This window comes from Protomyctophum bolini (assembly GCF_963924005.1).
Source record: "Protomyctophum bolini genome assembly, chromosome: 14".
NCBI classification, from domain to species: domain Eukaryota; kingdom Metazoa; phylum Chordata; class Actinopteri; order Myctophiformes; family Myctophidae; genus Protomyctophum; species Protomyctophum bolini.
In genome coordinates, this window is record NC_137875.1 from 23,871,136 (window position 1) to 23,884,040 (window position 12,905).

The window sequence follows — 12,905 nt, forward strand, 5'->3', positions numbered from 1 at the left end:
ATGAAACACAGACTGAGTAGAAAAACAAATGTGCCATTTTATCATGATTATTAGTGAGGACCTAATATATGAAGAATCAAGATAGGTTGAAAAGTGGTGATGTGGTCCTTTAAGTATATCACAAACAGCCACAATACGACGTGTTGTTGTGAGCTTGTATTGTATTGTTGTTGTGAGCTGATTTATTATATTTACATTTCTTGAAAATGTTAAAATGTTTTGACACTGTTTACTATACCTACTACAGTGACATGCCAAAAATATGGACACCTGGTTGAAAGTGGTTAAGACTGCTGTCCTACGTGCGCTCAGATTGCAAAGGTTTTCAGCAGAAATAAATAAATTATGTTCTCCTCAGTGTACGTAATCCATATTCCACGTAACAAGATTTGTACAGGCCTGACATTCTCATGTCTGTCTTAATGTTATGTATAGACAAAGATAAACCAAATCATATGTGGATTTTTCTGCCATTCCAGTGTGAAGACTGGATCAGTCATAATCACTGGCTCAGAGGAAAAACAAATCATCACACACACACACACACACACACACACACACACACACACACACACACACACACACACACACACACACACACACACACACACACACACACACACACACACACACACACACACACACACACACACACACACACACACACACACACACACACACACACACACACACACACACACACACACACACACACACCTGAGCTAATGGGGTAAAAATATGGCCTAGAATATACATAGGCTAAAAATAATGACTACAGTATGTCACTGCACGGAAGCCATGTCCTGCTTTTAACAGGTATGAGCTTGTTTGGTCTGCCTGCTGGTACCCTGTCATTAGCCTAAATGTTGAATAGCAGGAGGTGTCTGAGGTAGCTTGTTTTTCCAGCAGTGAGAGCTCTGGCAGAACCATAGATTCCAAGATGAACACAAATGAAAGACAAGCAAGCTAGGATAGCCTCATTGTCCTTTTTTATAAATCCTTTAAGCCTCTTTATTTATGCTAGCCATTCATCCCAGTACAGTCAATAGCAGTAGAAGTAAGCAAACGACCAAACGTAAATATTTGTTTTATTGGCCCTGTTTTATTTGTCTTTTTCTTTCTTTTTAAATAAAGTTTTTAAGTCTCATTATTTATGGAAGACATTTATCTAGTACAGTCAATAGCGTCAGATGTAAGTAACTAAGGCAACATTCATATTTGTTTTATTGTTTGTTTTGTGTTTATTAAAAAAAGGAGTGGGGGTTTGAATGATGTGTGACTTTCTTTTGACATTAACTGTAAAATATCCTAAACTATCTACTTTCTCTACCAACCCCTCTGCTTGTATCCTTGTCCTGGGGTAAAACAGGGGTGCTGAAAATGTTTTGCGTGAGAGACCCAGAAGGGCATAGATTCCACAGCAGTCAGAGTTCATCATGTTCATGTGAAAGTTGACTTCAGACATCTTAACCCATCTTGTTTGGAAACGACTTTGAGCTGTATGTCTTGGCCCATCAGTGAAATTATTACAGTCAGAGAGAAAATTTGGGCATAAGGAAAACCATGTGTCTCTCCAAATGGGCTCTGCTCTCTTGAATTAATACCTCTGGAGCTGATATGATAATAAAAGCACATCTGTGTTGGATTGGGAAGTGATTTACTCCATTGGACTTGTCTCCACCTTTTCCACCGCAAGAGAAAGGCCTTATATCCCTGAGTCAGATTTTTAGGGCCTGTGTCTGCCTGTGATGCATCAAGAATCACAAACCTGTTCACAGATCAGGTCACATTAACCCCACTTAATCATGAGTTAAAGGGGTATTTCAACTCAGGCTTTTGCATGCACCACAGATAATTTGTAAGTTGCTTGATTCAATTATTTTGAAAATGAAAAATCACACCTGTGTGAAGTGAGGGGCACTCTTATCATCGTACATCATCATGAATCATCTCATACTGGCCAATCAGAATGCCTGTTGCCTGTGATATGCTCGACTACATATGAAGTACATTTTTCCTTCATTGTCATTGGTGTTTAAGGTTTTGATGTTAAATTTATGTCATATTTAGCGGAATTTTACCTAATTTCTCATTTCATTGTCAATGGCAAATCTTGAGACGTGTGGGGACAACATTTAGCGGACATTTGACCTGAATTCCCCTTTCATTGTCAATGGAAAATCTTGAGACTTGTGAGGACAAAAGCTGTATATAGGAGGGGCTCCTCAAAAATAAAAATAAAAATAATTTAAGTAAATATATGCAACCAGAACTGAGAAGCAGGGATGTGTTTTCTCAAAGAGTATAACATTGTTTAAATGAAGTTCAATAAACGTATAGGAGGAGGGGGGGTGTCTGATCTAATGAATATCAAATATCTACATATGGAATCAAGCAACTAACAATTTACTCTCTGGGGTGCACACAAAAGCAAGCCTGAGTAGACGTGAAAATGATCCCCCTTGAAGAGTTGAGTTTAATAAGACAAGGGATCTAAAACGCCATGACCCTACAGTGGAAATCCTTACACGAAACCAAACCAGAGTTTGTGCTTTGTTTTTGTATGAAGTGCAACAACCTTGAATCTTATTTTGCTTTTGTTTTCCTTTTTATGTAACAATTCAGTTAATTGTCCTTTTCGGTCAATTGTAAAACATAAACCTTTCTATATTGTATGTACAACTGATGTGATAAATGACAGAGACAAATAAACTAACTAACTAACTAACTAACAAAAAATGTGGCAAATCAACCAACGTTGCAATTAATATTTTGTCCTAAGGCTGTGTTAGACTTCATTGCCTTCCCTCTAACCATGGCAGACCATGGGTTCACCATAAGCACACTGCTTCATCCTCCACGGAGTGTGACCTCCCATGGAAACACAGCACGTAGTTTTCAAGATATCTTGTTTGGGACCAAAGTGTTAGAAGGATGGCGGAAGGAACAGACAAACAAACCGACATCCTCTTTTTCCTTTCCCATATAATATAATTGCATTGCTCCATGGTGAGCTCATGGGCCTCAGGAGTAACAAACCAGAAATGTATGGCAAATGGCACTTACTGTATGCTGCTCCAGCTCCACGCCCCCTCCATGCTGCTCTAGAGATTGCTCTTTCTGTCACAAACACAGAGGTGGCCTGGCCTCCCACTCTCCACTATTGTGTCTGGATTTCCTTGAATTGAGAAGAGCAGAACAAAGAACAATGACATCATTGATAGAGCAGTTATAACACAACGGGCCAAACACATACATCTTACAGTGAGCCAATGGGCTCAGCACAGTGTTCGCTCATATGAACACATACGTATACTGTACATACATACATACTGTACCGTACATACATACACATACACATGCGCATGCATGATGTTTATACAACACTACCACACACAAACTCAAAGAATCCAGTATCCAAAACATCCACTCTACTCTCTATCACACTCCTTCCACAAAATACTCTCTCTAATGCGTGAAAATCCATGCAGACATCTGTGGGCTTCACTGTGGCTAGCATGTTGTTTTGTTAGTGCTTTTCCTATTCATGTTTGGAGGGCAAAGGGAGAAAAGCAACATCCCTGATCCTATCAGCCAACTAGAGTTGAAGTGATTTCCTTGGAAGTGCTCTAGGACAATTACTGGATGAACATAAAAGGACTCCAGCGCTGACTACTCTAAGAATAAACCGATTTACGGTAATTTACTACTGGAAGGAGGAGGATCAGACACAAAGGTTGTTCAAATGTTTTGATTTGTTCTCATGAACTCCCTGGTCGTGAACAGTTATCATTCTCACTTTGAGGCTTATTTGTATTTATCTTCCAACCCCAGTTAGATGACTTCTTTTGGGCACCGTTTCTGGGGTGTTGACGTGATTGTGGCTTGCTTGCACAGAACCTATTGTCACGTGTCATTATCTATTTTCATCCAATTGAGCTTTTGTATTTTCTCTCTAACCCTGATAGCACCATGCTTGCTCTTTGCACTATATTTTAAAGGCGTTGGCGTGACTTCACCCTGTTCGCATGGAACTCACAGGAAGTAAGTCACAGAGGGGGTTCGGAGGGGAGGTGCCTATATATTTCCAATCATGCTCCCCCATGGAGGGCAGCGACCTCAGTAACTTGATTACTGTCTGTGTTATCATAAGGCATTCCGGCTGCTTTTAATAAACTAAGCTTTGCAGCACCTTTCACAATGAGGTCGGGGCTCAGCAAACATACAGTATCAGGTGTGCCTGAACTCTTGCTCGATGTGATGACTAAAGCCCTCTGTTATTCCATTGTTTTCTCCTGATATATTCTATTCTAATCCAGTGCTGGATGCAGTTTGTCAACCTCCCCTCACCTCACCATTGTTTACCCTTGTACTTTAGAAGACTTTTGGTGATTATGAGACATATAAACCCTAACCATTTTTAAACATACAAATAAATGACTCTCTCTCTTAAGGTTAACGAAGTCCACACACCAGAGGGAGTGCAACAAACCATGTGCAACCCAGATTCGGCACAAACAAGGGACTAAATTATTTTCGCTCCAATGCCACCAAAATGTGGAACGCCCTACCAGTCATTAAGACATGCTAATCCCTTGACTCCTTCAAATCTGCTCTCAAAGGGCACCTATGGACGGCTGCCCCGTCTCTCTCTCTCTCTCTCTCTCTCTCTCTCTCTCTCTCTCTCTCTCTCTCTCTCTCTCTCTCTCTCTCTCTCTCTCTCTCCTCTCTCCTCTCTCCTCTCTCTCTCTCTCTCTCTCTCTCTCTCCAAAGTTATTATCATACAGCCTCTATACTCTAGACTAAGGGTCGTAACAGCCTAATTTGCATATTGGACATGGATATAACTAAGCTATTGTTACCATTATAAAGGCTGATGATATTCATGAACAGTAAAGACTTCAAGATCATATTCTAAGGATCACCCAGCCCAGGCTGGTGTAATTTTGTGTATTTGTTTAGTATAACTCCCGGCTTCTTAAGCTCTGGTGATAAGATATGTGTTGATTTGGGATTCTGTATGGAAACTATTCTTGAAACAGGTTCAAGTTTTGATGCAGGCCTGCTCCCTCCATGAACTCCCTGGGCCTAATGATGTCCACGTTTGAACATTAGTTTGACTGCACAGCCAACGATAAGAATTCATTTATGGTCTGCGAAATAATTTTCTCTGTAAAATTCCCCACATACTCACAATTAATTTTGTCCGATGATCCCATTTATAATAACGCCAGTTAGGATTTGTAAGAATTTAACATTGATAAGCATGTTCCTTGCCAGTCAAAACATTTTATCCTGATTCTTATAGTGTAGATAGAGAGGTGGTTCTCAAAGTGGGGTCCTTTGGGCGTTTCAAGGGGTTACACAGCAAAACGTGTTAATACATTTTAAACCCTTTATCGATATTCTATACGTTGGCTATTAAAAAATATCAGATATACAAGCTCACAGAGCATTACCTCAAGTCGCACTGCATGCTTGTACATCTATTATTTATGAGCATTATCCCCGCAGGGAAATTGATAAGCATGTTCCTTCAGAGATCTTCCTGATCTCTGAAGTCAGTTCATTGACCTGAACACCTGTTAACACTTGCTGATAACACCAGCTGGAAACATCTGCCATCTATGTTCCTTGAAAACATCACAATCCATTGTATCCTACGAATGAGTTCATCGCCAAAACACCACAACTTTTTCCAATTTCTACAACATATTTTCAAAACTACCAGATCTATAAGTTTACAACGTGTCACGTTAGCCAGAGCTAATAGCATAGGCTATTTTCTCTATTGGCATACAAACATATATAGGGTTTAATTGGTTAAATATTTCAGTCTATTCCCCAGGTGTAAATCTGTTACTGTGTCTGTTGCGTGTGTCTGATTTTAGTTTAATCTTACTAAGTTATTTTGAGAACCACTGTTCTAAAGGTTTTTTTAACAATAATAAATCAAACGTACCGGTATATAAGATGAATATTATAAGCAGCCTTGAATGAAACTCTTCACTTTGTTCATGTAGCTACAAACTGAATCTATTGGACCTCACACCTATGTTACCTCACCCCAAACACATGAACACTCTGCTCTGTCATTGGAGCTTGTTTGAGTCTGGGACACGGTGTAAGGCTATACTTAACACAGGCTGAGTGTATGGCAGGCAGGAGCTTCTCCCAGCCTGTGGATTTATGATGAGAGCGTTGCATTGATGTGTCCACAACAAAGAGACAGACAAGCCATTTCTTGTATGTTGTACGCACGCACGTGCGCACACACACACACACACACACACACACACACACACACACACACACACACACACACACACACACACACACACACACACACCCTTCTACTGAGAATAACTGACAAGAAATGAAGAATGTTGTTTTGAAGGAAAAGCGGTCTCTGGAGATCCATGGGGAACATTGCACACATTATTATTGTTTTTCAACAATAGAGTGAAGGGATATAGTATCCAGCGATAAACAGTTTGGTCCTGTTACCTCAATGCACTGTAACTCTGTAAGTGTACGTGGTTCTAAAATGTGTTAATATCAAGAAACCCCAAATTAATATGGATGTAACTGCACATCCCCATCTAAAGCTATTTGGTGCTAGGGACACCTATACATAACCTGACTCTGCCAGATTGCGGCAGTATTAAGTTCCCTCCTCCTGCCTGGATCTGGGCTCTCTCAAGCATAAACGATAAACCGGAAGCGGCGGGACAAAAATGATGATATCTCCATAATAATTTCGTGCTGTAGTCTTGTTAGGTTTTGTTCACATTTGCAATGTGGCAGCGCTTCAATACGTCATCAGTATCTCGTTGATCCCGCCTCTAGCGATTGCATACGGCCGCATATCTCTCCGGTCAGAAATGGTCCGGAGTACATCGTCTCTGCCCGAGAGGGACCAGATGGGAGCAGGAGGAGGAACTCATTTCTGCCACCAGCTGGAGTCAGGTTAACCCATACAAGATTTTCGTTTCAAATATATTACCATTTTTCTTTTAAAATTCAAGATATTTCGAAAATAGCTACAATATTTACAAGATCACAGTCACAACCCCTCGTGCTATTTTCAAATAGCCCAAGTTTGTAGCCTAGACTAGAGTTAAAATGGTTAAAAAGACATTTTAATTAACTCATTTTGCTGGGGACCCCCTGGAACCCCCTCAAGGACCCCTGGCCTGGGGGGGTCACCAGACCTCACTTTGAGAACCACTGCTGTAACTAATGGAGTATAGGAAGGCTGGAAGTAGAGTGCCCAGAAAACAGAAGTCACTGTAATCTGCAAAGAAAACATCAATGGGGAAGCTCTCTGCTGAACCAACAGACTGAGGGCTACGGTGGAGGAAATGGGTCATTTCCATATGTTTACATCCAGCAGTCTCAGTGATAACCTTGTTGATAACCTGGGCATACTGGTCTCTCCACCCTCCACAGAGCACAGGCCACAGCCCTGCACGTGCATGCCCAAACAAAGACCTTATTTATCAGTTTCACTGTAGTATAGCTTCTAGGACTGACAAGCAGTAAAGCTGCCATGTCATCAAAAGCGTTAGATGTAACTGCATTGTTCCTCATAGTGTGTGAGGATATCCTTATCGCACACTGGTGTGACTCGATGACGTGCTATAGGATTATATACACCGAAGGATCGTGAGTGTTGATTTAACTCAGGGAGTGGCTTACAGATGCTCCTGAGAGTGCAATTATACAGTAGATCCATATAAAACCATTTTTGCGTTCTAAGAGGTAAACACTCTTAGAACGATATTTCTGTGTACAGCAGGTGGGATTATCTGCGTGCTATTTGGTTGTATAAATATTAAATAATATATGAAATCATTTAAATTGGAATCTGTATTGGCCAGCACAGCACCCACATAATTGGTATAAAATGTATATAAGTACTGTATATTACAAACATAAAAGTAGGAATAACTAGAACTGCACTCTGTCGAGTGCCTACTTGCTTGTTGCACACTAGTAGGCCATTTAAATGGCCTACTAGTGCGCAAGCAGAGCGCGCAAGCAAGTACTGTCGACCGCTACAAACTGTCAAATCTCAGCTTCTGTGAAGGAACGTTTGAAATGTTGAATTATTAGGTTTAGCTATTTGCTACCTACCTACTTTATGCATGTAAAAAAGTAGTATTATGAAGTATGGTACAAGTTTCTATCTATAAAAGAAATACAGTTTTATCCCTTTTTAGTTTCTCAAAGAAAAATAAATCGATATCCGATGATTTAAAAATATATATATAAACTGAAATTAAATATGTTATCACGTATACAGTATAATTATTTAATTATTTATTTTAAATTGTCAATTGCCACTTTTGATGCGTATGCACCGTCCCAGCATATGACGTCAGGGTATAACTGGTATAACTTTAGCTCTCAAAGATGACGTAATAAAGATGTGGATTAAAAGACCCAATGCCAAAGTGTAATTGGTTTTCGATGGTGCCGTAATGACGATATGTTTTAGTGTCGGGAGTTTTAAAGGTAATGCTCCTATGTATACATGTATGTAATCTGGCACCACTGCCGTATCAGGCACAAGTAGTCATTACGTAATTTGCTGGGACGGTGCATACATTACCCATCGAATATCGTCCTGGGCGAAACTAGTACTTGCACGCTCTGCTTGCGCAAGTAACTAGAACTGCACTCTGTCGAGTGCCTACTAGTGCGCAAGCAGAGTGTGCAAGTACTGGTATAACTGGCTCGCAATGGTGACGTAATAAAGATATGTTTCAGTGTCGGGTGGATTAAAGGAAATGCCTCTATATATAAATATATATGTACAGTATATGTAATTTTCAGTGTTTCAGTATGTACTGTATATGTAATTTGTAAGTTGATTAGCGGTATACTGTGGTTACTTGGGTCGTTTGATGCATATGTCCCGTAGCAGCATATGACGTAATGAAGATATGTACCAATGCCAGGGTGTAACTGCTATAACTGGCTCTCAATGGTGACGTAATAAGGATTTGTTTCAGTGGTGGGTGGATTAAAGGAAATGCCTCTATGTACTGTATATATGATTTGTAAGTAGATTAGCGGTATACTGTGGTTACTTGGGCCGTTTGATGTGTATGTCCCGTAGCAGCATATAACGTGATGAAGATATGTACCAATGCCAGGGTATAACTGGCTCCCAATGGTGACGTAATAAAGATATGTTTCAGTGTCGGTATATATATGTAATTTGTAAGTTGATTAGTGGTATACTCATGGTTACTCGGGTCGTTTCATGCGTATGTCCCATGGCAGCGTATTACATAATCATTACTTATGCTTGATATGGCAGTGGTGTCATATTACATTCATGTATACATAGGGGCATTACCTTTAATCCACCCGACACTGAAACATATCATCATTACATCACCATCGAAAACCAATTATACCCTGGCATTGGTACATATCTTCATCACGTCACATTCATATGCTGCTACGAGACATACGCATCGTAGCACCTGACGAAGAACATTACTTGCAGGCTTGCGCAAGTAATTAATTACAATGAATACTGTGTCAGCAGTGTCTGTATTATGGTAAAGTTTACATCATTTATATTGGTCAATGGACATATTAGATTATCTACTCTATAAATTCAAGTTGTATATTATGTGTACAATCGGCATATGATATGCCCATATATGGACTGGACATGCCTGACGTCAGCACAAATCGGCGTCTCAGATCACTGCTGATTAGCTACACCTGTCATACAGGGCACTGCTCCATGGATTCATGCCCTGGAGGTCAGTTGTAGCTAATGGTACACCTCAGTAATGGTCGTGCCCAGGGCACCTCTATGTGGATTTGTCTATATGCAACGGTTTCTGTTGTGTGTGATGACAGACCAGAGCTCGATCAGTGAGAGAGGGATAAAGAGACAGAGAGAGGGAGGGAGAAGGGGAGTCAGGGAGAAGGGGAGCAAAGGATGGAGCGAGAGGGAAGGAGAGAGGGAGACCTCAATCAGTGCGAGAGAGGGAGAGGGATAGAGCCCATTTCACCCATACAATAGCTCAGTCAATGTCCTGAACATGGTGATCGACACGTCACCACATGCAACACGCCACGTTATCAGCTTGTGCTACAGAAGCGCTACAGAAGGTACATGCGTATAAATCTAGTCTATGCATTTCTAATACTAGCAATTATAGTAAGCAAAAGCAATACAATTAGGAAACTGACAAATGGCACCATCTTTATGTTCATCAAATTCACTTTAAAATGGCATTCAAAGCTGCAATGAAAGGATAAGAATTGGTATCTATCATTGGTACCAATTTCATGCTCAGCTGCAGAGCTGTTTTTCTTCTTTTTTCCCCATGTCCCTCCCTTTTATAAAAGACTGGCATAAACACTTAATCCAAAAGCAAACAAAAACATGCGGGTGTGCTGTGTTCCAGATCACAGACTTTCACAACATGGACGAGAATGCACTGATACCAAGAATGCAGGATGTGAAGAGACAACCATTAGGCCTGTTTCATTTCACACACACATGCTGTATATGACCCTGTGAAGTGTAACCACTTTCACCAAGGGTCACTGTGTTGGGAATGTCTTTATAGGTGAAAATGTTAAGAAATAGTCAACCTTCAAGTTCAAGGCAAGCTCACCATGCATCGCGTGTGAATAGCCTGGCTAAAAAGCCAGACGTGAATCAGCCGTTTTTGTAGTGTGATATGAGTCTGACTAATTAGCCAGGCTAGCGCATGATGATCTTATAATCAGCTATTTTTTTTAAGGGGCTTAAGGGATATTAAATATCCCTTTAAGTATTACACTTTAAGTGTTAAATGTCCCTTTAAGAAGTGGTTAATTCAAGTTTCGTTATATATTATTATTATACAACCGTGTCGCTCACTGAAAATAACAGATTTTCAACGTAACGCATTTCAAAATATATACATTATAGATGTGACAACATTGACCATAGCTTTTGAAAACTGATGAGACTTGAACTGTGTGCCATATCGTCACTACTTAAGAAAGTTATAGTACTGTATAACGTGACCTCTTTATTTCATACCTGTGTATATGAATTAGGTACCACATACCTGTAAAACAAACAAGCCCACTCCTATTTATGTAAGTAATACATCAACCATTCAATCAGCTGCCTTGGCCAATCATTGTTCTTGCTTTTTACATGAGTTTCAGCTACAGTGATAAAAGTGTGAAGAATGTGAAATGGATGAACATATACAGTCCTGACGTCACTTTCAGTAGAGGGCGTCAGTCCACAGGTTCGTGTACTTTTTATTTGCATTGTAATCTCCATAGGGGGATTTTAGATCGCCTCATATAAGAACTGTGTTTGAAAAATAAACCAATCACCCCGGCATTTTCACCCATATGTACAAATATACCCAAAGATAACAGAATAAGCATTATAAACGAGTCAAACAACCCAGAGACTACATTTCCAGGTAGGCGGGGTTGCTGCATCTGCCCGTCACACAACAGAAACTGAATGTTAATTACGTTTATTTTTATTTTATTGATATTTAATGTTTCGTGGTTAGTACGAGTCGAGTCACCACCAGCTGAGCTTACGTCAACAAGGAATCTCAGGAACGCAATGTGTTGACAGCTGGGCGTGACGTATATTAGCAGCGACATTGCCTTCATATGTAGTTTTAAGGCTTTTGCGGCCACATTAATTCAATTTTCTCCAGAAACTGGCTGTATCAAATATGAATGGACATCATTAACGACGCACAGCCACTCCCCTGACAGAAAGGCCGGGGTGGTCGGTTTATTTTTCAAACACAGTTCTTATATGAAGCGACCTAAAATCGCCCTATGGGGATTACAATGCAAATAAAAAAATACATGAACCCGTGTATTGGCGCCCTCTACTGAAAGTGCCGTCAGACTTCGGTGCTCTATAGTGAGTTGAAAGAAGCTAACTAGATACCCTTGCTTTGCCCAGGGTCAAGATGACATCTCTACGACGAATAGCGAAAATAGCCAATCTACTCACAAGATGTTGCGATGCGAGCTTGTAGATCTGTTATTGAATTGAAGCTTCTGGTCCTATAAAGTGCATTTACCTACATTTTGTTCCAGAAAAAGTGATTTGAGATCTTACAGTTTGCCTCCAAAATAGCCCGACCATCATGTTAAATACAGTAGTTATTTGGGAGGAAACTTTTAAGTAAGCAAATCTTTCTCAGTGTTTGTGGGCATTTTGGATTGCGATATAAAGGGCATATGTTTAGTGTGTTGTGGTTTTTTGCAGGAAAGCTAATTCAATTTTCACTGGGGATATTGTGTTTGTACAGGAAATGTAATATTCTCTTGTTTTAAAAGTTGCTCCGGGCAACTCAGGCTGGTTTGGTTGTGCTCAATTGATCCCACATGTAGCCAAGATTAGTTTAGAATTACTAGGCTACTTGGATGAAATGTTTTACGATTGATACTTGACATGCATTGATTGATACACATTTCTGATGCTTTTGCACTCATTGTTAATCTATTAATTTGCTTTTTCATTTAGCTTAAAAGCAGCAAACCGAAACTACATATTCATTATATATTAGTAAGACACCCTGAGGGCGCTGAAACAACAGGTCTGGGAATGCCCATATATGGACCTTTATTTTTTATTTGTTTGCGTTTTCGGGCCAGGTAGGGTGTAAAATGTATGCTAATTAGTCAGGCCAGCCCAGTTAGGGCCCAGTTACGGCCCAGGTAGGGCCGGGCCTGTTAAGAACTGTGGTTTTCGCCGGCTGCCGGGCGTGGCTGTGCGAATAACTTTGGGGCGGGCCTGTCTAGAGTTTGAATGGACGGGTATCAGTCAAAGGGGAGTCATCGAAGAGGAAGGACGGGTGCAACAAACATGATACTGTTTGTTGCACAGT

At 40.3% G+C, this 12,905-nt stretch overlaps 1 protein-coding gene across 2 annotated transcripts in view; it reads right to left on the reverse strand.

Moving 5' to 3' along the window:
* Window positions 1–3,176, reverse strand: part of LOC308328659 (uncharacterized protein) — a 42,236-nt gene extending 39,060 nt beyond the window's left edge. Inside the window, exon 1 of one of the 2 annotated variants that reach the window (XM_080782667.1) lies at window positions 3,067–3,176. The gene's annotated coding sequence lies outside the window, so the exon portion shown is untranslated. The remainder of the gene's footprint in view (window positions 1–3,066) is intronic. The other variant, XM_080782666.1, reaches the window with a different exon arrangement.
* Window positions 3,177–12,905: the final 9,729 nt, after the last annotated feature.